At 39.2% G+C, this 25,535-nt stretch overlaps 1 protein-coding gene, 1 long non-coding RNA gene and 1 other non-coding gene across 3 annotated transcripts in view; 2 read left to right on the forward strand and 1 right to left on the reverse strand.

Moving 5' to 3' along the window:
• The window catches only part of BIRC6 (baculoviral IAP repeat containing 6), a 319,973-nt gene that overhangs the window by 233,401 nt on the left and 61,037 nt on the right, over window positions 1-25,535 (forward strand).
• LOC141984132 (uncharacterized) lies at window positions 221-2,830 on the reverse strand. The gene is made up of 3 exons (XR_012638660.1): window positions 2,544-2,830; window positions 2,070-2,191; window positions 221-969 (listed from the first exon to the last, which is right to left on the reverse strand). It is a non-coding gene; the product is annotated as an uncharacterized LOC141984132 (long non-coding RNA).
• Window positions 13,881-13,996, forward strand: LOC141985609 (U5 spliceosomal RNA). Its single transcript, XR_012638969.1, has one exon. It is a non-coding gene; the product is annotated as a U5 spliceosomal RNA (small nuclear RNA).

The raw sequence follows: 25,535 nt of genomic DNA on the forward strand, positions 1-25,535 counted from the left end.
ATGATGCTTTTTATTATATTTTAAACTAAGCATCAATATAAAAATGCCAAAAGTGATTTTGTTCATGTCACACACATTCTCAAAATGACACTGTGGAGGGAAAAATCTAGTAATGTGTATTGCTATCATTCTTCTAATAAATCTTAAAAGAAAATACTAAACATTATAACAAAAGTTGCAGAATTTAGTCAATAGTTAAAATTTTATTTATAATTTTACAGTACTTTTGGTATAACAGTGCTTTTCCCCCCACACTCATTATACATTGGTATAAATCTTAACATACAATGGTGCTTTTAAAATAAAAACCCTACTTGACTTTTTGTTTTCTGGTCTTACCTATACAGAGGTGTATCATCACAAATCTATAGAAAGCATGGGATTGAAATAAATAAAATATATATGTAATCTACATTTTTCATGAAGACTTCTATGGTGCAATTGTCCTCTGGATTTTAATTTGTTTAGACTGATTGTTTCCTGAATGTTCATTGGTAGTAAAACAATACTATCTGTATTTCCAGTGTTCGAGCTTCATCCTTCATGAATGAGAAGTTTCATATTGTCAGTCTGCATTTACATAATTTAGTACTCCTAACTGGGCTTACTGATGCATTTCACAGTCATTGATGCAGTATCCTTAGCCAGATACTTTGCTCTGGAATGTGTTTGATAATCTTTTGAGGCAGTGTTTCCTATTGCTTTGCATTTAGAAATCATTCTTGCCATCTCAGGTCTTTGCACTGTATACTGTACAATTGATGCTGGAAAATGTCATCAAAGCGTAGTGTAGACATACACAAAAACAATCACAAAGAGATTGAGCACTGTTCCAATTATCCCCAGCATGGCTAAAATAGATTCTTCTTTTTCTTCATTCTCCTCTTGCTTTTTTACATCTTCTAGTGTTGTGATGGCAGAGGTCCCCATTTTTTCTGCAGTTATCTTCACTGGTATTCTGACAGCTAGCTAGAAAAAGAAAAAATGATAAATCTAGCCCTTTTTGATCAAATAGTTTTGACATTTTCAAAAAAAAATTGTGCACTACAGCTGTATACTAAAGATCTTTTGATTTCTTAATGCTCTGTTATGTCTGGCTTAGTTTTTGTTTTCTTTGTGTGGCTATATTCTTATTTTAAGTAGTATTTGTTTTGTAGCTGTGGAATTAGGCATGATGTAAAATGGCTCGGGTTTGTTGTTGCACGCCAATTTAATGTTTTGTCATAAAAGCTGTTTTTAATTTGGCCTTAGCCTATTTATCTTATTCCTTGTGAAATAAAAATTGAACACAAGCAAGTAGTGGTCATATAATTGAAAATGACTGAAATAGCATTTGTGATTTCTTAGCTATTGTTGAACATTGAATGTCACGGTACAATAACAACTGAAGATACTCTTGTTTAGTGATTTGTAGTGTAGAAATGTCATAATATAATTCTGCAGCCTTTATAGCTATGCGTACAAATAGCAGTTACAGGTAAGGCATTTTTTAATCTACCAGCTTTTGGCCATTTGTGCAGCAGTAAATATTGAACAAAAAATGCAGATTCAGTTTTCAAAGATGATATTCTTACTATACTATGCCCAGAGATTATACTTTTGATAATGTTGTAAAATATTAAGAATTTGAGGATTTCTTACATATGATAACGTACAATCTTTCCATTTTTTGTTGTAAAAAATAAGGCACCGGTAACCCCCGCTGTGTAGTTCTGTTTATGTTCTTAATGTATGTGCAAACAAGTACCTTCTTCAAGCATTTTTCTAAAAGATTACTTTCCTTTTTGGATTAGGTACTGGATGCTGTTTATCTGCTATGGTTTAGCATTCCTGATGAAGAATTTCTGCTCTTACTAAAATGTGGATTTAATCTTTCTAGTAGTCCAAATGACCCTTATTTACTTACTTAAGATTCAGAATAACATTTTAGAGTATAATTACATTTACCTCTGAAGATGTTTTTATTCATTAAAGATAAACACATTGCTGCTGAGCATCAAATTAAATTAAGTCATCAGCCCGTAACATAACACTGCTTAGATAACAGTAAAAAAGAAAATGTTCCTTACCCTACATTGCATCAGGAATAAAATGTCATCAGACATGCTTCTTAGTCCTCGATTCAGTGTCAAACCAACCTTTTATCTTCATGGAGGGCTGCTCTTTTCATTTAAAGAGAGAGAGAGAGATCCTATATGAACATGAAAAATTTTTGGATAAAGAAGTTAAAGCTGTGGAAGTGATGGTATTACAAGATCTTCCAAAAATACTGACTGGCTTTATCTTTCTGTAATCCATTGAAGCTAAACATAGTTTAAAACAAACAAACAACCCTTTCAATATTGACACAAACTGTACATTATTATCTTAATTAAATTTGAGCTTTTCCTTAGATGATATATATTTTATTCACAAGCAAGTAATACATGCCATTTGGGTTTAATTAAAAAAAAAATTAGATAAGCTGCTGCTTTTGTTCAGGTAAATGTAGTTTTCTTGACTTTCACTTCAAAAATGAGCCTTTAATCTGCTCTGCTTCTCACCAGCCCTCTGAAGACGCTTTTTCACGTTGACACGCAAGAACTCCAAATTCAGTAAACTGTATATTCAATTACACTATGTAATTTTAGTCCAGACTTCGAAAAAGGATGAAAAAAAATCTGTTTTATTGGCAGTAGTGTTCGGACTGTCATAGACCTGCACTCAAAGCCTCTGAAAATAATTCCAAGATATTCTTCAAAGCATTGCATAACTTAGCAGCCAGTCAGCTCTGAGAAGTGGATAGACAGTGGCTTTGGTTGCATACTGTAGTGAGCTGTGACATTGATTAAACATGCACTTGGCACTTGCTGAATAAAGAAGGAACTACAAACCACCCTTGCAGACAGTGCGTTGCATAACAATGTGATGGCTCTGCTGTTTCATTGTCAGGCCAGGCACATTTTACTCCTGTAACAGTGAAAGTGTGCTGCTGTACAGAGGGGAGCAGAGTTAGCTGTACTTCAGGGTTTTCTGATGAAGTGCTTCATGACACAGTGGCATTAAGGCATTCGAGCTGAAACAGTGTTTCTGCCTTTTGTGTTTTGATGCTTTGTTTGACAGGCTATAGTTTCAAACAGTAATTACTACTTTTAATGCTCTCCCCTTTTTTTCCCCCACCCAAAGAATTCAGGTCACAATGTGTACGTCATCAAGACTGTTTAGTGGAAAAATGTTCCTGTTCAGCTTTTATGGGAAGCAATAATTAGAATCCCAGTGTGTGAATTAGACATGTATTAGTAAGACTGGCACTTTCCAGCTTGGAAAAGAGATAACAAGGGTGGGATGTGATAGAGGTCTTTAAAATCATGACTGGTGTGGAGAAAGTAAATAAGGAATTGTTATTTAAGAACTAGGGATCACCAAATGAAATTAGCAGGCAGCAGGTTTGAAACAAACAAAAGGAAGTATTTATTCACCCAATGCACAGTCAACCTGTGGAACTCTTTGGCAGAGGGTGTTGTGAAGGCCAAGACTATAACACGGTTCAAAAAAGAAAGGTCCCTGAATGGCTATTAGCCAGGATGGGCAGGGTTGGTGTCCCTACCCTTTGTTTGCCAGAAGCTGGGAATGGGCAAAAGGGATGGATCACTTGATTACCTGCTCTGTTCATTCCCTCTGAAACATCTGGCATTGGCCACTGTTGGAAGACAGAATACTGGATTAGACGGACCTCTGGTCTGACCCAGTATGGCTGTTCTTATGTGACTTTTGCTTGCTCCATTTTAGGAGCACTTTGAAGTCTTATTGCCACAAATTCAGAAAAAAATCTCAGTAATTTTTGCTTTTTTTGCAAGAGGCCACTGTTCAGAAATATTTGATTATTCACTTACATGTCATGTGGAGGAGATTATCCAAGTAAATGTGTTTTGGCTTGTATGATATTGTTTATCTATTTCCGTGACTGGATACAAATTTATCTTTACTGTGAATATCATTTGTTTGAAGGTTTCTCCCAAAACAAATTCTTTAAAATGGTTCATTTTCACAAAGCTTGATTTGTGGACTAAAATATATAGATAAAATCAGAAGGCTTATGCAGCATACAAAGAAGAAAATTCTAATTTAAGGGTAAATATCATAATACTGTGGGAATAATGTGACTAGAAATCTCAGTATACTTAAGTTTCCCTGATCTAAAGCAACATGTTGTAGAAATTCCTGAAAAAGCATTTATCCTTCTCCAGTTTTCATTTGCATTCCTTGCATTTGCATGGTAATTTTTATTTTATTCTTGACTTTTTTTTAAATCAATTTTTTATTTAAAACACATGTTGCTGGTAGTTTACTTTCTTTCCATTTTGTAATCTTAAAATGCTAACATGTTTACTTGTTTCTTTAATTTCTCATTGTGTCAGATTTTACATAGAGATTTTTTTCTTAGAAATTTCACACTATAATTGCTCATCAAGGCTGGAAAAAAAAGTAAGTCTAGGGCCTCACTAGTATCCTTTCTGTGAGAAAACACAAACTCAGATACAAAATTGATAAGCAAATAGCCAGGATAAATTTGTAGCCAACACCAGGTTCCAGTATTGAATTTCCACAGGTCAGAAACATGCTTTAACCAGGCTTCAGCAGGATTTGCAGTTTGATGTCAGTGGGACTTACGCTCCTAAATCATGTAGGTGATTCTGAAAATCGCAACCTAAGGCTCCTACAGCCATATTTAAATGTCTAACTTTAGGCTTCTAACCTTGAAAATTTTGGCATGTGTGCACACGCACGCACACACACATTCTGTCTCACACATACTCTCAGCCACACTTGTGCTTCAGTTGAAAACACTACCTGTGCCGACTGGAGGGCTTCTCCCGTCAGCCTAGATACTCCATCTCCCCATCAACCTAGCACTGTCTGCACCGGGGTTAGGTCAGTGTAACTGCATCGCTCGGGGTGTGGATTTTTCACACCCCAGAGTGACATAGTTATACCAACCTATTTTCCTAGTGTAGAAGATGCCAAAGATTGTATGCCATTTAGGCAAGTATTTAATAAAAAACAAAATTTTATCCCCTAATTCAGCAAACATGTGGGTGCATATGTTTAAGCCTGAGGAGTCCCAGTGAAGTCAGTGTACAGTGTATCTATGCAAAATTACAAATTGCTTAAGTGTTTGTAGGATCAGGGCCTTAATTTTCAATCTTTTGTTCTTTGCCTATAGCAATTTTGGAACATTAAAACAAGAGACATCCCTCTTGCCTCCCCTTCCCCCCATATGAGTATTTAACAAAACAAAAACCCCCATGGTATTTATAACTTAGCTGATTATAAACCTTAATCTGAAGTTGCATTAAAACAGTTTCAAACAATTTTACAAAATGCCCAGTGAATTAAATGCTCCCCCCTTTTTAGGTTGCTGACCAGTTATAATTTACTTTGTGGAGTTCATTACTAGTCCCCAGTCTTGGGGTATGGTATGGTATGGATTTGTTAAAATCACAAACCTCTGTAATTAATTCTTCTAGTAAGTCCAAATGTTCTAATAAGATTTTCATTTATTTTGATATATAATAAGCACATATCCAGTAGTTCTTGAAATTTTTACATTAAAGAACTATCAACAAATGTGATTAAAAAGACAATAAACTGAATGAAGAGGTGTCAGCTTGCTGACTTAAGGTTTAAACTTTGCATTTGTGACTTGAATGCTTGACTTCTCAATTCTAAAGTTTTGTTAATGCATGTTAAGTTTATCCTGATGATGCCTCACCATTGCTGTCCTTGACTGAAGACTGCTGATTCCTAAGTATCCAAGAAAATGCTTGATATTTATTTGGAAATGTGTGTATCAAAAAGTCAGAAATTAGAATTCCCATACATGATGATACACCACCAAACTACTTGGTAGCAGTTAAATGAATCCCCATTAAGCAGTGTAAATGTTAATGCTGTTCTTTTTTTAAGAAGTAGTCACCTATCCTTCACTATAATTGTGCCAAAATAATGTTCTTGGGAGGCATCCCAATAAAAGAGAAATCCCAGTTCAAGATGTTGTAATTAATACAGGATTTTTCATTCTTAACTATTTTACAAATTATACATATTATAACACAGAACTGGAGATACTTCCACTGTGGAGTACAGCTGTCAGAGGACACACAGGATGCTGTACAAAAATGTGTGCTTGAGACACATTGTACCTTGACACCAGGACAAGACTTTATTCTAGAAAAATGCAGTGTAGGCTCGTTAGCATCCAGTGGAGATTGGCTGACTTAAATCAGTGGCTTAAATAATTGGATTTACATTTGTACTTTTTAGTTATTTGCCTAAAAAGAAGCTGATTGGTTGGTAACCATTAAAATGTTGCTATGCACTAAATGTAGCCTTTATACTAAACTTGATACTTTTTTTCCTAACCAGGAGGATACACTATATCTATACATATTTATTGAAGCAATTATATAGCGAACATACATTTACTCAGATTTTTAATTTTTACATTTGTTTATACGTTAGAAAATGATGAATGATACATTTCTGATTTACTAGAGAATACATTTTTAGTCATGATTTGTATCACTCTTTGGATGGAAACTGGAATTCAAGTAAATGCACAAACAGCATTTTAAAATTGTTTATATTAGTTAAACCTACTTTACATATGCAAGATACAAAACATGTTTTGATAAACTTGTTTCCTTATGTATTTAAAACTCTTTTTTTAAGCAAAAGCAATACTTGTCGTGAATTGAATGTGTTGTTTCTGGTGGTCCTATCCTTCAGATCTAGTAAATTTCATCCTCTCTCACCTAGTTTTTATGTATAGATTGGAAGAAGAAAACAAACTGCTGCTTTCTTATTTCCCAATATGTTTAATTTTGAATGAACTAGTCATTTAACTGAACTAACTGAATAAATCGAAGTAAAGAAAAATATTCTCCCTGCACCTATAGAAGAGGCTGCTGCTATCTAAAGCTAGTTTAGTATTTCAACAAACTCTGCTTCCAGATGCTTGCCAGTGACTTCCACTAGTTCAGTGTTTTGACTAACTGCATGGTACTTATGGTATTTACTTTCAGGATAAAGGGCTAAAACAGCACTACCGAAACATGAGCATGTGACTCCAGAAGAAGCAAGTATTTCACACCTGATGGTTAGGCCTCTAAGCTCTCTCTTTTAGTATAGGCCAGACTTTCCTTTGCTGCTATGTAATAACTTTCTCTTTTTCACTTGTTTCTTTATCCTCAAAGTGCTTCTGACAGATTAGGACCCTTTTTTCCAGTTTCTTTCCTCTTGTATGTCCTGAGACTCTCCATCCATCATGAAGCCCTTTGAAACATTAGAGCTAGGATAGAGGGGAAGTACGTTGATTAACCTGTGCAATGCTGCTTTCTATTCATCCAAGCTACTTGAGGGTACCTATAATACTTCATTTTCAAAGGCCTGTATAAACATTTGTCCTTACCTGATAGAAGTTGATTTTTTTGCTTTTCAATGGTGGAGGGGAGTGAAATTGTTTTAATATGCATATCTTATTTAGAGTTAAGGAAGGATTTAAAAAAAAGTCACTGTGCTGATTTAACATAGTCCATATAAAAGATTCAAGGTCAGCAGCAGAATTTTATGCAATACTGCCAAGTATAAACCATGACAGACAAGTAAATCCATCAGCTCCTGAGCAAATAATCAGGATGTATCAACAGCTAATCAGGATGTATCAACAGAGAGCAGCAAATGACTAGCACAGTGGTTCTCAATTTTTTTTTTCCATGGACCACTTGAAAATTGCTGAGGGTCTTGGCGGACCACTTAATGATCTTTCCAACTGTTGTTTTATACCATTACTAACTATTGTAAAGCACTTCGGATAAAAGTGGTATATAAAAAAAACTTAATAATAATTAACCTTTTTTTGTTCTACAAATAAAAGCACACAACTCATATTTTAATATCAGTAGTCTCTCCCCCACCGGGCTGGGAAGGAGGGGGGATGTCTCTCTCTCCCCCGCCACAGCAGCCCCTGAGCTGGGGCTGGGAAGGAGCGGGGTTCTCTCCCCAGCAGCCACAGCCCTGAAGCTGGAGAAAGTCGCCTCTTTCTCTGGCTGCTGCAGCCTTGCCTATCCCAAATTTCCCCAACCCCTCTTCTCACCCCACTGCCCCCTCACCTGCCTACTATTTCCCCCATCTCACCTCACTGTCCCCTACCACCTATTCCCCCAAGGCCACCACCTCACCTTACATGTGCATCTTCGGGGTCCAGGCACCTAATTAGTGGAGCCACACTTGCATGGCTCCACTAATTAGGTGGGTGGCCCTTTATTCTTCTATGTGCGGCTGCCCAGGCTCTTACCTTAGAAGGAACTATCCGTGGACCACCTGAATGGAGCTTGTGGACCACTAGTGGTCCACGGACCACAGTTTTTGAGAGCCTCTGGACTAGCAGAATAATTCCTTAGTATGTTTGTTACCACGTACGAGCTCTCTCAGCAGTTCTTTTACCTTTTACCATTTGTGCTGAAACTGAGACTGTGTCTTTGTGAATTCTGAAATGTGACTGGAAAGAGGAGCAACGTAAATTTAGTTTGGATTTATACGTTTACATTTGCTGGCATTTAGAACAAGAGAAAAAATGTTATGAAATTGTATATGTAATAATGACAGTGAATTTGGGAATGTTTTGTAGGGAACAAGAATAAAAATAACTATTTTAAGTGCACAGGTTATGCAGTTGTACACATTTTTTGATGCAGGTATCCAAAATGTTGTAATTCGTCTGTTCTTTCCATATAAACAAAGTTAAAAGCCTCTAAGTAAAACGTTGACAGTTCAACAGGAGTTGATCGCCAGAGCCTTGCAAATCTTGTTGATTATAGATCAACATTAGTAGTGTATTGGGAGTGGACCTGAGGCAATACTACCCTCCAACGACCTCTGTTCCTTCCCCTTAGACCACAGAGTGCTGAAATACTCTTTTTTGTGACCTGTTGGGATATGCTTCTAATCTCCGGTTGCCTGCCACGTTAAATCTTTCACTTGTCCTTCACACCTGTTTTGACGACTCTAGCACATCCAGGCAGTGGTGAGCTGGAGCCGGTTGTTAAATTTAGAAGCCCGAGGGACAACCAGTTCTAAAAGGGCTTCTAAATTTAACAACCAGCCAAAAGTGGCGCCTTAGGCACCACCTCCATGGGTGCTCCGGGGCTGGAGCACCCATGGGGAAAATTTGGTGGGTGCAGAGCACCCACGAGCAGGTCCTCACCTGGCCCCAGCTCACCTCACCTCCGCTCTGCCTCCGCCTCCTCCCCTGAACACGCCGCCCCGCTCTGCTTCTCCCCCCACACACACCCCCAGCTTCCTGTGAATCAGCTGTTCGCGTGGGAACCCTGGGAGGGCTGAGAAGCAGGCGGCGGCTTCGCGCTCAGGCCTGCAGAGGCAGAGCAGAGGTGAGCTGGGGGGGGGGGGGGGCTCGAGAAGGGCTGCCCACGCTGCAGCAGGTAACCCGGGGGAGGGGGGCGCAGGGGAACCGCTCCCTGCCCCAGCTCACCTGGGCCTGAGTGCGAAGCCGCCGCTTACTTCTCAGCCCTCCCCGGATTCCTGCATGAACAGCTGATCCACGGGAAGCCGGGGGTGGGGGGTGGAGAAGCAGAGTGGGGCGGCACGTTCAGGGGAGGAGGCGGAGCGGAGGTGAACTGGAGCCAGGCGCAGGGTGGGGAGCTGCCGGTGGGTGCTCTGCACCCACCAAATTTTCCCTATGGGTGCTCCAGCCCCGGAGCACCCAGGGAGTCAGTGCCTAAGGCGCCACTTTTGATGTGATCGGTGGAGGGAGCAGCCGCTCCCCCTGCTCCCCCCCAGCTATGCTACCCCGCCTCTAGGAGCCAGAGGGACCTGCTGGATGTTTCCTGGAGCTGCCCCAGGTAAGCACCGCCGGGACTCACCACCTCGCCCCCCAGCAGGTCTCTCTGGCTCTTAGGGGCGGGGTGCAGTGGGCATCCACTATGGTGGCCCACAAGAACCTCCTGTCCGGTTCTGGGGGCAGTCAGGGGACAGGGGAGGGGGGTGAATGGAGCAGACGTCCAGGGGTGGGTGGTGTCAAGGAACACGGGGGGTTGGATGGGGCAGGAGTCGCGGGGGGCGGGAGTGGGCCACGACCCCCTCGTGGGGTGAGGAGGGAACAGGTTATTAAGGTTTTGGCAGCTCATCACTGCATCCAGGCTCTCCTCAGCCACAATTGCCTCCAGCAAGAAGCACTCTGTGTAACTGTCATAAATATAAAGGGAAGGGTAACCACCTTTCTGTATACAGTGCTATAAAATCCCTCCTGGCCAGAGGCAACATCCTGTTACCTGTAAAGGGTTAAGAAGCTCAGCTAACCTGGCTGGCACCTGACCCAAAGGACCAATAAGGGGACAAGATACTTTCAAATCTTGGGCGGGGGAAAGGCTTTTGTTTGTGCTCTTTGTTTACATGGTGGTTCTCTCTTGGGACTGAGAGAGGCCAGACAGAAATCCATCTTCTCCAACCCATCCTAATCTAAGTCTCCAATATTGCAACCAGTATAGGTAAGCCAGGCAAGGCGGATTAGTTTCTTTCATTTTATGTGAATTTTCCCCGTGTTAAGAGGGAGGTTTATTCCTGTTTTCTGTAACTTTAAGGTTTTGCCCAGAGGGGGATCCTCTGTGTTTTGAATCTGAATACCCTATAAAGTATTTTCCATCTAGATTTTACAGAGATGACTTTTACCTTTCTTTTTTAAATAAAACCCTTCTTTTAAGAACCTGACTGATTTTTCCATTGTTCCAAGATCCAGGGGTTTGGGTCTTTGATGATTTTGTAACAAATTGGTTAGGATATTATTCTCAAGCCTCCCCAGGAAAGGGGGTGTGTAGAGCTTGGGGGGATCTTTTGCGGGAAGACATCTCCAAGTGGTCTCTTTCCCGGTTCTTTGTTTAAAACGCTTGGTGGTGGCAGCATGCTGTTCAAGGACAAGGCAAAGTTTGTACCTTGGGGAAGTTTTTAACCTAAGCTGGTAAGAATAAGCTTAGGGGGCCTTTCATGCGGGTCCCCACATCTGTACCCTAGAGTTCAGAGTGGGGAAAGAACCCTGACAGCAACCAAAATACCTTCTGATCCTTGGCTATGTGACTCTAATCTTCTCTTCCTTGCCAAACTTGTTTTCATTGATAAACCACAACCTTTGTCAGCCAGTGTACAAGTGGAAGATCAATCCTCTATTCCTGCTAAGACTCTAAAAAGGCACTTGCCAAAATTATACCAAGTTTTTCCCCACAGAAATGTTCACCTTTAGCTTATCTTAAATCCTCATGTATCAGGTGTGCATGTGCTCAAAGAAAAGAGCAGTAAAGGGGGACAAGAATATGTATTATTTTCCCCTTTAAATAAAAAAATTTCCTCATAAATATAAAAGTTACAGGACTTGGCAAACACATTATGTGGCATGAGTGACATTTATATTTTCTTGAAAAAATACTGATTTATATTCTATTCTATCAAGTTCTTATCTTCACCATCCTATCTGAGCACATTCCAGAAATAAATTAAGTGATGTGAGTGTTATCTGTTGTGAACAGTGTCTTCTCTATTCCTCTTCCATCCAAGGTGTGGAGCAGAACTGACTATGAATTTGTGTGCGTGCGTGTGTGTGTGTGTGTAATGAGGCGTGGTGTACTTTTATTTCATGACTGTTCGTTTAATGACTGAATTTCAGTCTTGAACAAGCCCTGAGAAAGTTTTCGTCTGCACTGGCAAGCTTTATCTTTGCAGCAGACAATTATATCGTTCCAAAAGAGCCAAGTTCACTACTGCAGTCTTAATCTTACAATTCAGGTTCATCTTAAATACTCCATGCCCAGAGCATTAAGAGCCCTCAGAGTGAGGACTGAGGGTATGTCTACCTCGCAATTAACAACCAATGGCTGTCCATGCCAGCTGATTTGGGCGCACGGGGCTTGGGCTAAGGGGCTGTTTAATTGCAGTGTAGATATTCAGACTCGGGCTCCAGCCCAAGCTTTGGAACCCTCCCACTCCACAGGGTCCTAGAGCCCAGGCTCCAGTCTGAGCCGAAATGTCAACACTGCAGTTCAACAGCCCCTTAGCCCGAGCCCAAGTCCGCTCTCATGGGCCAGCTGCAGGTTTTTAATTGCAGTATAAGCATACCCTGACATCTTGAATTTGATGCAACTGTCTACGCAAAGCCAGTGTATCATGTGGAGGACAGATTTGTTGGTGTTGTGAATATCCAAACTGCGAAGATGACATGCTGTTGCTGCAGTTTGTAGCAGTTGTTGTTTCCTGAAGACTGTAGCTTTCATGCCTGTTTCAGCACAGGGCTAAGGAAGCTCCTACTTGAGTCCTACAGCAAAATGAGACTTAATATTTCTTATATCTAAGGTTAAAAAACAAAAATCAGGATCCTTGAAATCCTACCCTTAAAAAAAAAAAAAAAGAGAGAGATCATCTGCACCAGCCTTAATACACCATAAAGGCACAAGCAAATTACAATGATTCTTTTTCTTCTGTGGTACAGCTTAAAGCCTCTATGGGGCCCCCATGAGTCAAAGATCAACTGAATGGTATTTGTTGTTGCCTTAAATATCCACCTGCCAGTAACACACACCTTTTTGTTCCTCACTTCGGACCTCTGATTCCCTTTTGCAGTGTGGATCTAATCAAGCCTAACTCTTCAAAGACTGTCTCTTCAGGGAGAAGTTCCTGGCAGGCCTTGATACTTTGCGCTCCTATACCTGCATGTCTTATGTAAAAATACAACTAAGCTGCTGGGGCAACTTCCTTCCTTCCTTCCTTCCCCAGAAGACTGAGAGGTATCGCATATAAGCTTTGAGGAAAACATGTCGGATGCTGTTCTACAGCTGGGTGTGCAGAAACTAATAAATCATACATGAGCTGCACCTGCCTTTCATTTGATTCTTCCAGCCAGTTTCTCATTAAGAAGTCAGAGATGCAGGCTGCTGTCCTCAAAATGAATTTGGCTCTAGCTCATTGTTCCAGGAGAGTCTTTCTTCTAATAAAGACTAATGCCATCCTCAGGGAAGCCCCTTTGGGTCTGTCTACACAGCAAAGAAAAGCCCACAGCTGGCCTGTGCCTGCCAACTTGGGCTCACAGAGCTCAGGCTGCAGGGCTGTTCCATTGCTGTGTAGACTTCTGGGCTCTGGTTGGAGTCCGAGCTCTGGGACCCTCCCACCCTGCAGGTCCTAGAGCCCGGACACCAGTCCAAGCCTGAAAGTTTACACAGCAATGAAACAGTCCGCAGCCTGAACCTTGCAAGCCTGAGTCGGCTGGTGCAGGCCACCCTTGGGTTTTTCTTTGCTGTGTAGACATACGCTGATCTCAGGGTATAGATAACTTTTGAAAGATATCCCTGGTACCAGTTGCTGAAGTAAGGTGGGGCACAGAGGAGCACGGTTGATCCTCCACTGCCGAAGACAGAGAAAAGAAAGTGCAGGCTTCCCATTCTGTTTCACGGCTTCCCCTTCCCCTTGGCTGGTGAGGTAAGGGGAATCTGAAGTGATAGAAGGAGCTTTGTACCTAGCTGAGGTTTACTATGCATAATACGTGAACTCTGTTGCTCTGAATTTTTAGTGAAGAACCTATGAGTGGTATAGATTATCCAAGTAATGATATAAACTGGTCTGAATTTGTTCATTTCTTTAAAGGCTGTTCTTTATATCAATGGAGCTTGCTTTTATTGTGAAGTATCCTCAAGCAAAGTTGAAAGCTCTAGTGTGCGACTTGCATAACTTCTATCTTTTGAAATAAAGAGATTTCTGTTATTTACTAGTGATTTTTTTTTTTGTTACATTGAAATAAAATTAGGGAAGGCTCTTGCCGTTTGGTAAGATCCACCTGCATTTCAAGAACTATAGAGTTTCTCTTCATATCGTATAAATCTTTTGCCTTTTACTAAAGATTTCCGTGGAGAGGAACATTCACGAGTTTCTACCCAATTTTTTGAGGCTTCATTTCGGTGAGGCTGATGTTAAACCTCCCCAATTTTTAGAATATTGCTGATGCTCTTTGCAGAAAGATTAGTTGAACAATCTAGCAACAGGCAGTAGAATGTAAATATGTTCTTTTGATTAAATTTATTATAGCATGAATGTACTTAAGGATAAATGGCATAAAATTAAAGCTAGAACTTTTATCGAGAGTATTTCTTATTATCCTAACCCTGTTGGCAATTAGATATTATGGAATAATAAGGAAAATATTTCTGGGGATAGCTTCCTTAAGCAGTTTCTTGGCTGACCAGTAACATCTTAAACTATATAGGGTTTAGACCAGATCAGTGACCAACTTTGATACATTAGACAGTTGTTTTAACATCTAGGTCTTAATGATCATAGCATTAAGGCTGAAGAGATTATGCTGTGTGCATAAATAGTGGCACAAAAATATTAATTTTATGAAGCAGCAGGAGCCTCATCTGACTTCACTTCCCACCCAAACTTAACTTTGCCCGCTAAAATTTGCAAAAATCTATGCAAAAGTTCAGTTTGTCCTTTTTAATAGATAAAAGCTGTAACCATTCCTTATCAGATTTTGTTAGATGAATTCTCCTATATATTTCTGAAGTATATACTATGGGAACTGCAGGTCTTCATCTTCTTTTAGGTATTCATCTTATTTCAAAATGTTAGTGGCAGATTCATGTGCTGAAAGGGGCAAAACTTTGACTGAGGACATTTACAAGGTGTCTGTCTGGTCCTTCCTTCTCCTCCTCTACAAAACATTATATAGGGTGTTCTTTGTCCTCTGCCAATACTGCCTTGAAAATTTTAAAGTAGCGGAAGAAAATTGGGTGCCCAGCACCCACTGAAATTCAGGAGAGTTGTGCGCCTAAGCTTCTTAAAAATACAAACCTAACTTCTCAGAGCAATGGTATCTTCCTACTTTCTGTACTGTTATTGTTGGAAGTGATTGTAGTCGAGAACTCATCAGTTTCAACTGATGGCTTATAAATGTATTTTGTATTCTTTGATCCACCAATCTGGACTATCGCATTTAGAGCTTTCAGCAGAAGAAAAGAACTGAAAAATCCAGCTATTGTGTAAATATTTTATTTACTTTGGGCTGTCAGGCTTATCACGCTGTCTGAAGTGGCTCACAACTGAGAGTGACCATCTCAGTCAGGCAGTCAGAAAATAGGGCAGACACCCCAAACTGGTGGTGGTATTCTATAATTAACTTTCACCAGCCAGTAACAAATGTGCACTCCTGAATCACTATACCAGTCTTACCATGGAGTCACAGACAGTTCCCTTAGATTATTGGTGCCCAAATTTTCCAGTCGTGCCCCCCCCACCTCGTTTACCAGTAATGGAATCTATCCATGCCTCCCCCACCCCCATACACCATTACTGCACAGTTGGCTCAGCAGAGAAACTTGGGATGAAGGTGATGTTGGGAGCTGAACTGGGGATGGAGGAGGAGCTGAGGCTGGAGGCAGAGCTGGCCTCAGGACAAAGTGGAGCTGTGGCTGGAGCTGGGCCAGGGCCAGAGCTGAGCTGTGGCTGGGGCCAGAGCTGGGTTCGGGGAGGAGCAAAGGCGGGCTGGGGCAGAGTGGAGCTGGGTGGCATTCCCTCCCCTCCCACTGGGGAGGCTGGCCCGAGCCCTGCTGTGCACCGCACCCCCGGATGTTCCTCCTCTGTTAAAGATTAATACAAATATATTGTGCATAAGTTTTATACTAGTAGATTTCGATGCAAGTTTATGCTTGCTTTCTTGATTGCAGTAGAAATATCATTTGAGAAATATCATGGTCTTACGCTTGAATTACTTTTTATAATAACTGCTTGACAAACAATTTAAAATATTTTTCATTATCTGATATTAGCATCCTTTTGAGATTTTCTTAGATCTAGTCGGGACCTCGTGTACTTAGCACAGTGGGATCAAATTCTGCAGCAGTGTTAATTTATTGTATCACTATGAAATACCCATCATTCCAATCCCTTCCACACCCAAAGGCACAGAATTGATGTAGAATTCATCAATAATTATATTAATTAATGAATATTACTGATGGATTTTTACCTGTATTATGTATATGCCCATTCTGTATGTTCTTCAGCAGTTATGAATGTATCTGAGCAGTCCAGCTCAGAATACCTTTCCCCTGCCTGGTATGTGCCAGGAAAGTATTAGGGAGAGTGTAATCAGCTTCTTAGCAACCCCAGCCTCACTTACTACTGTGTTCTCTAGGTAGCCTAGTTGGTCTACCTTCATTTTTGGCTCCCTTACCCCATCCTGCTTGGTTTTATAGAACAGTGAAGAGAACATGCACAATAATTCAGTTTATTGCCCCTTGTGGGGAAAAGTGCAGAGTAAAAGGCAATTGCAGGCAGATACCAGCAGGTCAGGGAAAAGAAACAAATGTTGGGCAGATGGCTGCAGCAAAACAACAAATTCTGTAGCAAAAACGATTAATTTTGTGATACTTTAGAAAAATGTCAAATTCCATGGCGGCACAATCATTGTGTTCACAGGGCTCCTAGTGAGTTGACTGAGGCAGTTCACTCCTCTCAGACCCATTGTTTCTTTGTAGACATTTGCGGGCATCAGTTTACACTCAGTTAACATTTTCATTATCTTTACAAGCATAAAAACTAGAAATTTAAATTTGTTTCCTAAACAAAAGCCAAGATTACTCTGAAATGCAATTCTGTGGCGAGGCATGACTTTTTGCAGAAGTTCCATGACCACGGGATACACCAGGTCTGGAATATAGTGGTAGTGGTACTATTATCACTCACTAATAGTTTGTGGTTTTTTATTTTTATTGGCTTGTGCTTCCAGTTCTCCTACTTTTGTTGTTTCCTCCCTGTATAATATGACTTTCCCATCCCATAAAGAACTCATGTTTTTCCTGACACATTGTTCTGATTTAAGGTTTTATGCCTAAAACATTGAAACGATCATTTCAAACATTGATGTACAGTTTGAGTTATGTTATTGAGAAACAAAAAAACTTTGCTAAAGCGTTAATGTTGTGTGTATGTTTTACTGCAGTCCAGGGAACTCCCCGAAAGTATGCTGATTTTACAAAAATTCTGACACATTTTTAAAAACATTGGAAATGAAGAATAGCAGACGCATGCTGCCATATAATCTTGTTAATTCACTACCACGCTGCTCAGCTAGCCTTACCTATGCATCCCTGTTTTTTGCTATAATTGAAATGTGCTTTTGGATGTGTAACATTGCAATTATATATTTAAACTTTGGTTTTTTTTCCAGACTTCCCTGAAAAATCCTGCCATAGGCTGTGGTGTGACATGGGATTGGTTTTACTTTCGGGAAAGTTAGGCAGGTGTTGGAAATTGGGATTTATTATAAGATATTAACTTTAATCTAAGATACTGATAATGTTGAGATATTGTCCATTACTGAAATTTAAAATGCTCACAATAAGAGCCTCAGATTTATACACTAAAAACGTGTGACTATCCCTTGTTGTTGGAAGATGAGTACTCTGGTAGTTTTCTAAGCCCAAGCCTTGTGTCACTGAAAGCACGAGTTCCTACCCATAGCACATAATAGAAAATTAATGTTGCAAGTGTATTGTAGTCTACATTTTTCATATACCACAACTTAAGATGTTCAGAGCCTTTCAGACATCAAATACAAAAGCTCATTATCTATTTAAGCGTCATTTAAGCGTCTAATCTAACAGTTTAAAATCCTAATATACCACTGCAGGTAGCTTTTGGTGCCTTTTTAGTAATCCAACTCCATATAGATTTAACCTGAAAAAACCCTTTATTTTTGTAAACGTATTTTCTAAAACCTAAGGAGTGTAGTAGCAGCAGCATCTTGTCAAATAATTTCGGAGCCATTTGAGAGCCATTTATTCTAATTATGAGCACAGTCTTTTCTGATGCATTTTATTTTGATATTCAAAACGCTACTGCGAGAGCACTCATGTTCATCCTTATAAGGAAAAACTGAAAAATCAGGCTAACTATAAAGACTATGGTATGCTAGCATTATAGTTCACTTTTGCTTAAGGCTAGGTGCTTTTCCTACAGGCTTTTGAATGTAAAGTGTTCTTTGGATGAACATTGGCCACAAAACTTAACAGAATTTAGAGTGTTAATTAGACATATTATAAAGGAGGCTTGCTTCAGGTTGTTTCTGAAATAGAAAATCAAAAATCTGTAGAGCATGAAGTATTTGGAACTGACACTATAGCCTGCAGCATGGACTGTATTCATAGATCATATGTTTGGAAAGGTGCAGTCAAGAAGCTGGTCTGGGGAAAGCCTACAGCTGTAAATTATTTAGAAACAGTGGGAACAAAAGCTCAGCCCTTTAGGAAACTCTCCTAAGCCATTAAATGTTTGGCAGTGTCTATGGCAACAAGAACGAGTTTAAAGATTTTAATTAGAAACAGATAAAACTGTGTAATATTTTGTTCTGTTTTTCTCCTTGTAACAGTGCTGTGCTTAGCTGTTCTAAAACTCTTTTGAGTGCTAATGAGATTCTTGAAATTGTTCTGAACTTGAATACCCTTAGGGTTTCAGGCTTGTGAACAGTATTATGCCATGGCATCAGAATTAGAAGCCCTCAATAATTACTAAGGTTATTACATATTCTATAGATACCACAAATACTGTAAAAATTGATTTTGAGAGAGCTTTGAAGATCTGTTTTACAATGATCTGGTGTTAAAACCACTAGGAAGTGTGTTCATATTGCAGTAGTGAGATGGTAAACATTGAATTTGAACTGTTTAATAAGCAAAAGGACAGTGAGGATATATTACATTTTAATGCTTCAAGTTTTACTGTCTCATTGATGAAACCTGCACAGTGCCCTTTCCCCCTGAAATGAATACGTTTGTATTAACAAAAATTAATATCCTTATATCTTTAAACTAATTCTTGACATACAGTTGTTGAGCTGGAATTGCTGCAGTAAATCTTGAGGAAGTGTGTGTGGTTGGATTGGTTTTTCTAAGGTCAGCTGAAGATTGTTTTATGGTAGCCTCAAAAGGTCCCAGTCAGGATGGAGGACAGTTGTGCTAGCTGTTATACATACACAAACAAAAACATAGGCCTTCCCAGAATTTAAGACAAGATGTAAAAAAAAAAGTGAACAACTTAGTGAAATTACTAAGCGATGGGTGCACAACTGGTTGAAAGACTGTACTCAAAGGGCTTGGCTACACTTGCGAGTTAGAGTGCATTAAAGCAGCCCCGGGCGCCCTAGCTCACTTCCTGTCCACACTAGCAAGGCATGTAGAGCGCTCTGACTCCATGGCTAGAGCGCTCGTGGTACTCCACCTCGGCGACAAGATTAACGTTCGTTGCGCCTTGGCTGAAACGCCTGGGCATCAGTGTGAACAAGGTGTTGCATTACAGTGCTCTGATCAGCCTCCAGAAACGTCCCGTAATCCCCTTAAGTGAAGTGGCTGCTCTTCTCATTGTTTTGAACTCGCTGTAGGAAAGCGGATATGCCGTTTGAAATCTCCATTTCTGACAGCCAGCTGCTTATCTGCTCCGAGACAAAGCAACCATTATTGTGGAATGTTGTGTGTGTGAGAGAGAGAGGCAGTGGGGAGGTAAATGAATGATATGCACTCACCTGAAATACTGTTTAGTTCTGGTTACCCAATCTAAAAGTAAAACTCCACCCCTCAAAAAACTAAGTGGTTCAGAGATAGTCAATGAGAATGAGTTAGGGGCATGGGAAAAATCTCCTATCAAAACACTGGAGCTGCTTACTTGAAAATTGACGAATAAGAGGCGATGTGATAAAAAATGTACAGTCTGATTAATGGTGTACAGACGGTAGACTGCAACTTCTGTTCACCCTTTGTTATACAAAAGCAAGGAGAATTAAAATTGAGATGTGGCAAATTTAAGACTTATAAAAAAGGAAATGTTTTTTCACATAATGCACAATTAGCCTGTGAAATTCATTGCCACAAGATATCATTGGAGTCAAGAGATTAGCAGGATACAGAAAAAGATTGGACACTTATGGATAAGAAGAAAATCCGGAGTTGATATAAAAGATTTTTTTAAACAAAGTTTCAGAAGTTCTATAAATGTCATGAGTTAGTACATAAACCAGTTTGTTAATTTTTAGGGAATTGTGGGCCATTTACTTCATAAATCCCTACTGCAGGATTTCTTGAATCTTCCTCTGAAGTAGCTGCTGTTAGCACTGCCATGGACAAGATACTGGACTAGTTGGAGGTGTGGGTCTGATTTAGTATGGCAGTTCTCCCTGGATCAGTACAGCTGCCTCCATACTAGTGTGTTACACTGATTTAACTATGTCATGTTAAAAAATCGAGTTAAATTGGTACAAAAATGGTATGTAGACAAACTTTTTGTGAAGAAGCATAGTGAATATTGCAAGGGCTCTGCAAGAAACTCTTGGTTTACTCACTGCATATGTCATAATGTAAAAGCCGCATGACTTCTAAAGCTTGCAGGATAGAGGCTCCCTTCTGTGGACCTCAAGGTTTGCAAGATAGAGCTTTCCTTGGGGTCTTGCAACATAGTTTCAGATTTAATATTCCATCCTTTCTCTTGACAGTTTCTTCTTAACTTGTTTTTAGGCGTGAATATTTTGGAATTGGTGTTACTGCAGCATATTTTTTGTTTCTGTCTTTTAAATTATGTTTGCATGTGCTCTCTTTGTGCAGTATTTTTAAAATATATTGCCACTGAAAAGTAAAATATAAGTCCTGTATTGTCATCCTTATCCAATTAAGCTGCATTCAGAATGTTAAATGATTTGGAAAAATAATTTAGTGCTGCTCAGTATTATCTATTTAGTGGGCCATTAAGCCTGTCTGTTCTTGGTTTGAGTATCTTAGAATATTAAAGGAAATCAAAAGAATCATTAGATTATTGAGCTTTGTGATATTATTCCTTTATATCATTTAAAGTGATGTTTTATTCTAAGAAACTGCTTGCCATTAATATATTTTTCAGAGGTCTTTGAATTTAGGTTACTATCATATATGCATTGTTTTGGATCTACTTAAAAACTGCTATGTTGGTAATGCAAATTTAGGTGTGTTGCAAGTCCATAAATAAGTTCTAAATTATTCAGACTGTCCTTTTTTTTTTAAATCAACTCTTGGTATCCGGGGACTGTTAACCAGGATCCAAATTTTTAAAAGTGACTTGTGATTTTGGGTGCATTAATTTTTGATTGTTCTGCTTTAGACCACTTTAAAAGGGCCTAATTTTCAGCATGGATGCTTAGTGCTTTCTGAAAATCAAGTCTTGGTCTCAAAATGGGCCCCCAGAATTGGAGAGACACACAATCACTAGTCAGTTCTGAAACTTGTGGTCTATAAAGAGTTCTCCTATCAGAATTTGTTTTAATTGCTAATATTGCAGCAATGGAATAAAAACACTTTAAGCTTTAAACACTTTAAGCTTTTATCCTGAATCAACACTATTCAAAGTTTACATTGTACAGATGTGAAAAAAGACTTTGAGACGTTATGCCACTGCAGTTATGATAACTGTTTCCAAGAATTATATTTATCTACCAGCTATGCCTTTCATTTTCAGCAGATGTGATGTCAGTTGTTTGTTATATATTAAAGATTATATGTTTTTTCCCTTTTTAAAATGAGACACACTTTAGAGAGAGCCAAATGTCAGTAAAAGTAATAATCATGCTGTTTGTATAAATAAATAACACACGTTGCATGAAGGCTTGGACTCATTGCAGTAGTGTTAAAACAACTGGAGACAGCTCACTGGTGCAGACATTTGTAATTATTTAATTTCAGGTTTTGACTATCTCTGGTTAATAACCAACAATTCTGAATAATGAATAATGTTAGTATCATTCCCTATTAAGCTAGATACTTTCGGTATGCCATTTTCTTAAAAGGAATGCTTTGTTTGTTTATTTGCATGTGTGTACACACACCTATCCATGTGCTTGAGGTGCCCTTGATATACCTTAAAATATTCACCTAGGAAGGAGCACTCCAACATAATTAAGAGGCAGTATTATCACTCAAGTTGTAGTACTCATTTGTATGAAATATGTAAACACATTTGTTTCTGTTTGGCCCTTTGTAGAGAAACTTACCTTTCATCATAATAGACCACTTTTTAGGTGGGTTTCAGAATTAAGTCTCAGAACATGCGCCTGACTCTGAACTTGTGCTGTTTTTACCGCCTCCTGTGGTGAAACAAGGAAAAGTTTGGAAGTTCAGGGTGTGTTCTCCAGTAACACAATTGATGACTCATACCACTTATCATAACATTGGCAATGATTACCTCAATTTTTTAATCCACGGTCCTTCAGTCATTTCTCTGAACACTTCTGTGTGCATCAAGACTGCCAGCTTTTTCTGAGTGTTGCCCTTTAATGTATGCATTTTAAACACTTGAGAAACTCAAAAGATGATCCAGTAATAGTTCAACATCAAATATATATTTTGTTGTCCCTTTGTACTTAAGAATGATGGCAAAATAAGGGTCCCTAAATAAAGAATAGTCATATGTCCAACTGTATATATTTTTAATGGGAATCTGTTGTCATGTATGTATGTGTATGTTTATGGTGTAAATAAAGGAAAGGTGTAGAAAATGTTTTCTGGTAACTTTATCCCTGTACCCCATTCTTCCATATTATTAAATTTTAAAAATATAGTATATATGGAAATCCACAGAATTTCATACTTGGAAGTCATGCAGTAGCTACAGAATTTGTGAAAAAGCGAAAGTCTGGGGGTCACATTTTACCTTGTAGCCTGTCAAACTTGCATTTTAAGGGGCAACTCCTGGCTCTCACTAAGTCAATGGCAAAACTCACATTGACTTTAATAGGGTGAGGATTTCATCATAAGTGTTCATTGAGCTCACATTGAAAGTAAACCACTTTTGACAATGGGAAAACACATTTTGCTATTAAAATCCAAAGGCTACATGGATGTAGCTGATTTTTAACAATTATTTAGGGCCCTGTTCTACAAAGCACTTGATCGCATGCTTAAGGTTAAGCATGCTTTGCTGAACTTTAAACTAAACTAAATTTGTGTTGTTGCTGGATATAGGCCTTAATACATAATGTGATTGTTTTCATTTGTGATGCAAGATGCATATAGGTAGGTAAAATAACCTAAGGCTTTCTAATAGTTACTTCCTACTGGATGGATGTAATTGGATTATTTGTATTCATTAATGTGAATACAGTATGTGATACCCTTGAAGTCCACGGGGTAGAGGTGGGGGAGAAAATTTGAAGTATGTTTCCTGGGGCCAAATAGAGATGTTCTGTAATGGTTATGGATGGAGCTATACTAACAGAATGAGAGAGGTTTGGCTAATTTTCTGTCCTATATAGCAGCTGACCTGGGTATAAAGCCAGTGCAGATATTTGAACTAATTTTTCTGAGATATGTAATATTGAACCTGAGGTTTTGGCACAAAACTATTTATTTTTAACTAGCTCACTTGATGATAAGTTGATACTTGTACAGGTCATAACCCTGAATATACAAGAAAAAAAACGCTGGATAAAAACAAGACAAACACTCTAATCAACAAAACCAGTTGGGATACTTACTCCAGACTAGCTCCCTGCTCTAAAGAAAAATATAGCAACATATGAGGTAAAAAAAAATCAGTTGTCATACCCTACACGATCTTCCATGGTCAAAATTAAGACTAGATTATTAAAATATTAAGATTAATATAAATCTTAATGAACCTAATTTGGTATGGCGCTTACTTCATAGAAGAAACCACAACGCAACATAGCAATCATGTAAGTCTTTTTGAAATGGAAAGTACTATCCTGTGAAAGATGGTATGGCACAATGATCTACACAGAGCAATCACCCAGAAGTTAAACGTCCTATCCATGACAGCCATGCAGCAGAGAAGAAAACAAGCAGGCATTCAAAGGACTTAGTGATTATTATAGTTTCTTTTGGCTTTTTGAAAATTTAAAGTCAGTATTAGAAAATATAGTATAGTCTGGAAACAAAGTAATTTGGTTATGTGAGAGATCATGTGAAATTGGTTCCCTCCATATAAATAAAAGGAAACTGCTAGCTACGCATTGTATGAGGAGTCCTTGGTTTTGGAACTCCCTCTTTCAGTCCAAGAGAGCTTGGATTTTTTAATCATCCAGGTGTTTTTCTTTTTTCTCAGCAGCCTGGGATGCTTCACAATGGTTTGCTGCTGTAGCTCCCAACCTGGGCTCCTTACAAATAGCCAGACAGCATGCAGGTTACACGCTTGAGTGTCTTTGTATAGCCATAGCCCTGGTCCAGCCACTCTGACCCCCACCAGCCTTGGTTACTTCCAGCAGTTTTGATTACTACTTGCAGAGTAACCCCAATACCCTCCAGTCCCAGATTTCCCCCCAAAAACGTGTATTCTGTGCTGTCCAGCCCTTTCCTGGACAGTCTAGATGTATTAGTCCATTTCCTCTCTAGGGGGATTGACATACAATGGACTGCCTTAAATGAAGTTACCCAAATAATTCACAATAGTGGATTTGTTTTAATTAAAGAATATAACAAGTTTATTTAACTACAAGGAGATAGGTTTAAATGAGTACAGATATAAGGCATTGAAGTCAGAAATGGTCTCAAGAAAAATAAAGACAAAACATGTTCTAAACTTTACATACTAGACTTGGTTTAAGGTGAAATTCTTACCACATGCTCCCAGCAACAGAGCTGACCAAATTTCAGGTCAGGATCTACTCCCAAAGTCCATAGGCTGTTCCTTTCGTCTTGTGGAGAGAAATGGCTAAGGAAAAAGAATGTGGGTTGTTTTTGCCCCTCACTTTTATAGTTCAGTCACCTCTTGAACTGCAGTTTCTTGAGCCTTACCCCAAGAAGTAAGGGGTGGAGACATAGAATCATAGGAGTGGAAGGGACCTTGAGGGGTCATCTAGTCCAGTCCCTTGCACTCATGGCAGGACTAAGTATTATCTGGACCATCCCTGAATGGTGTTTGTCTAACCTGCTCTTTAAAATCTTCAATGATGGAGATTCAGCAGCCTCCCAAGGCAGTTTATTTCAGTGCTTAACCACCCTGACAGGAAGTTTTTCCTAATGTCCTGTCCAACCCAACCCAACCCAACCCCCCCGCCCTCTTGCTGCAATTTAAACCCATTTTTTCTTGTCCTAATCCTCAGTGGTTAAAAAGAACAATTCTTCTCCCTCCTCCTTATAAGAACCTTTTATGTGCTTGAAAACTGTCCCCTCTGTCTTTTCTTTTCCAGACTAAACAAACCCAGTTCTTTTAATCTTCCCTCATAGATCATGTTTTCTAGACTTTAATCTTTTTTGTTGCTCTTCTCTGTACTTTCTCCAGTTTGTCCACATCTTGGGTGAAATGTGGCTACCAGAACTGGACACAATACTCCAGTTGAGACCTAATCAGCCTGGTGTCTTGCTTACAACACTCCTGCTTATACATCCCAGAATGATGATCGCGGGTTTTTTTGGTTGGTTTGTTTGTTTTTTTGCGCAACAGTGTTACACTGTTGACTTATATTTAGCTTG

The sequence above is a fragment of the Natator depressus genome, chromosome 3 (genome assembly GCF_965152275.1).
Source record: "Natator depressus isolate rNatDep1 chromosome 3, rNatDep2.hap1, whole genome shotgun sequence".
Taxonomy (NCBI): domain Eukaryota; kingdom Metazoa; phylum Chordata; order Testudines; family Cheloniidae; genus Natator; species Natator depressus.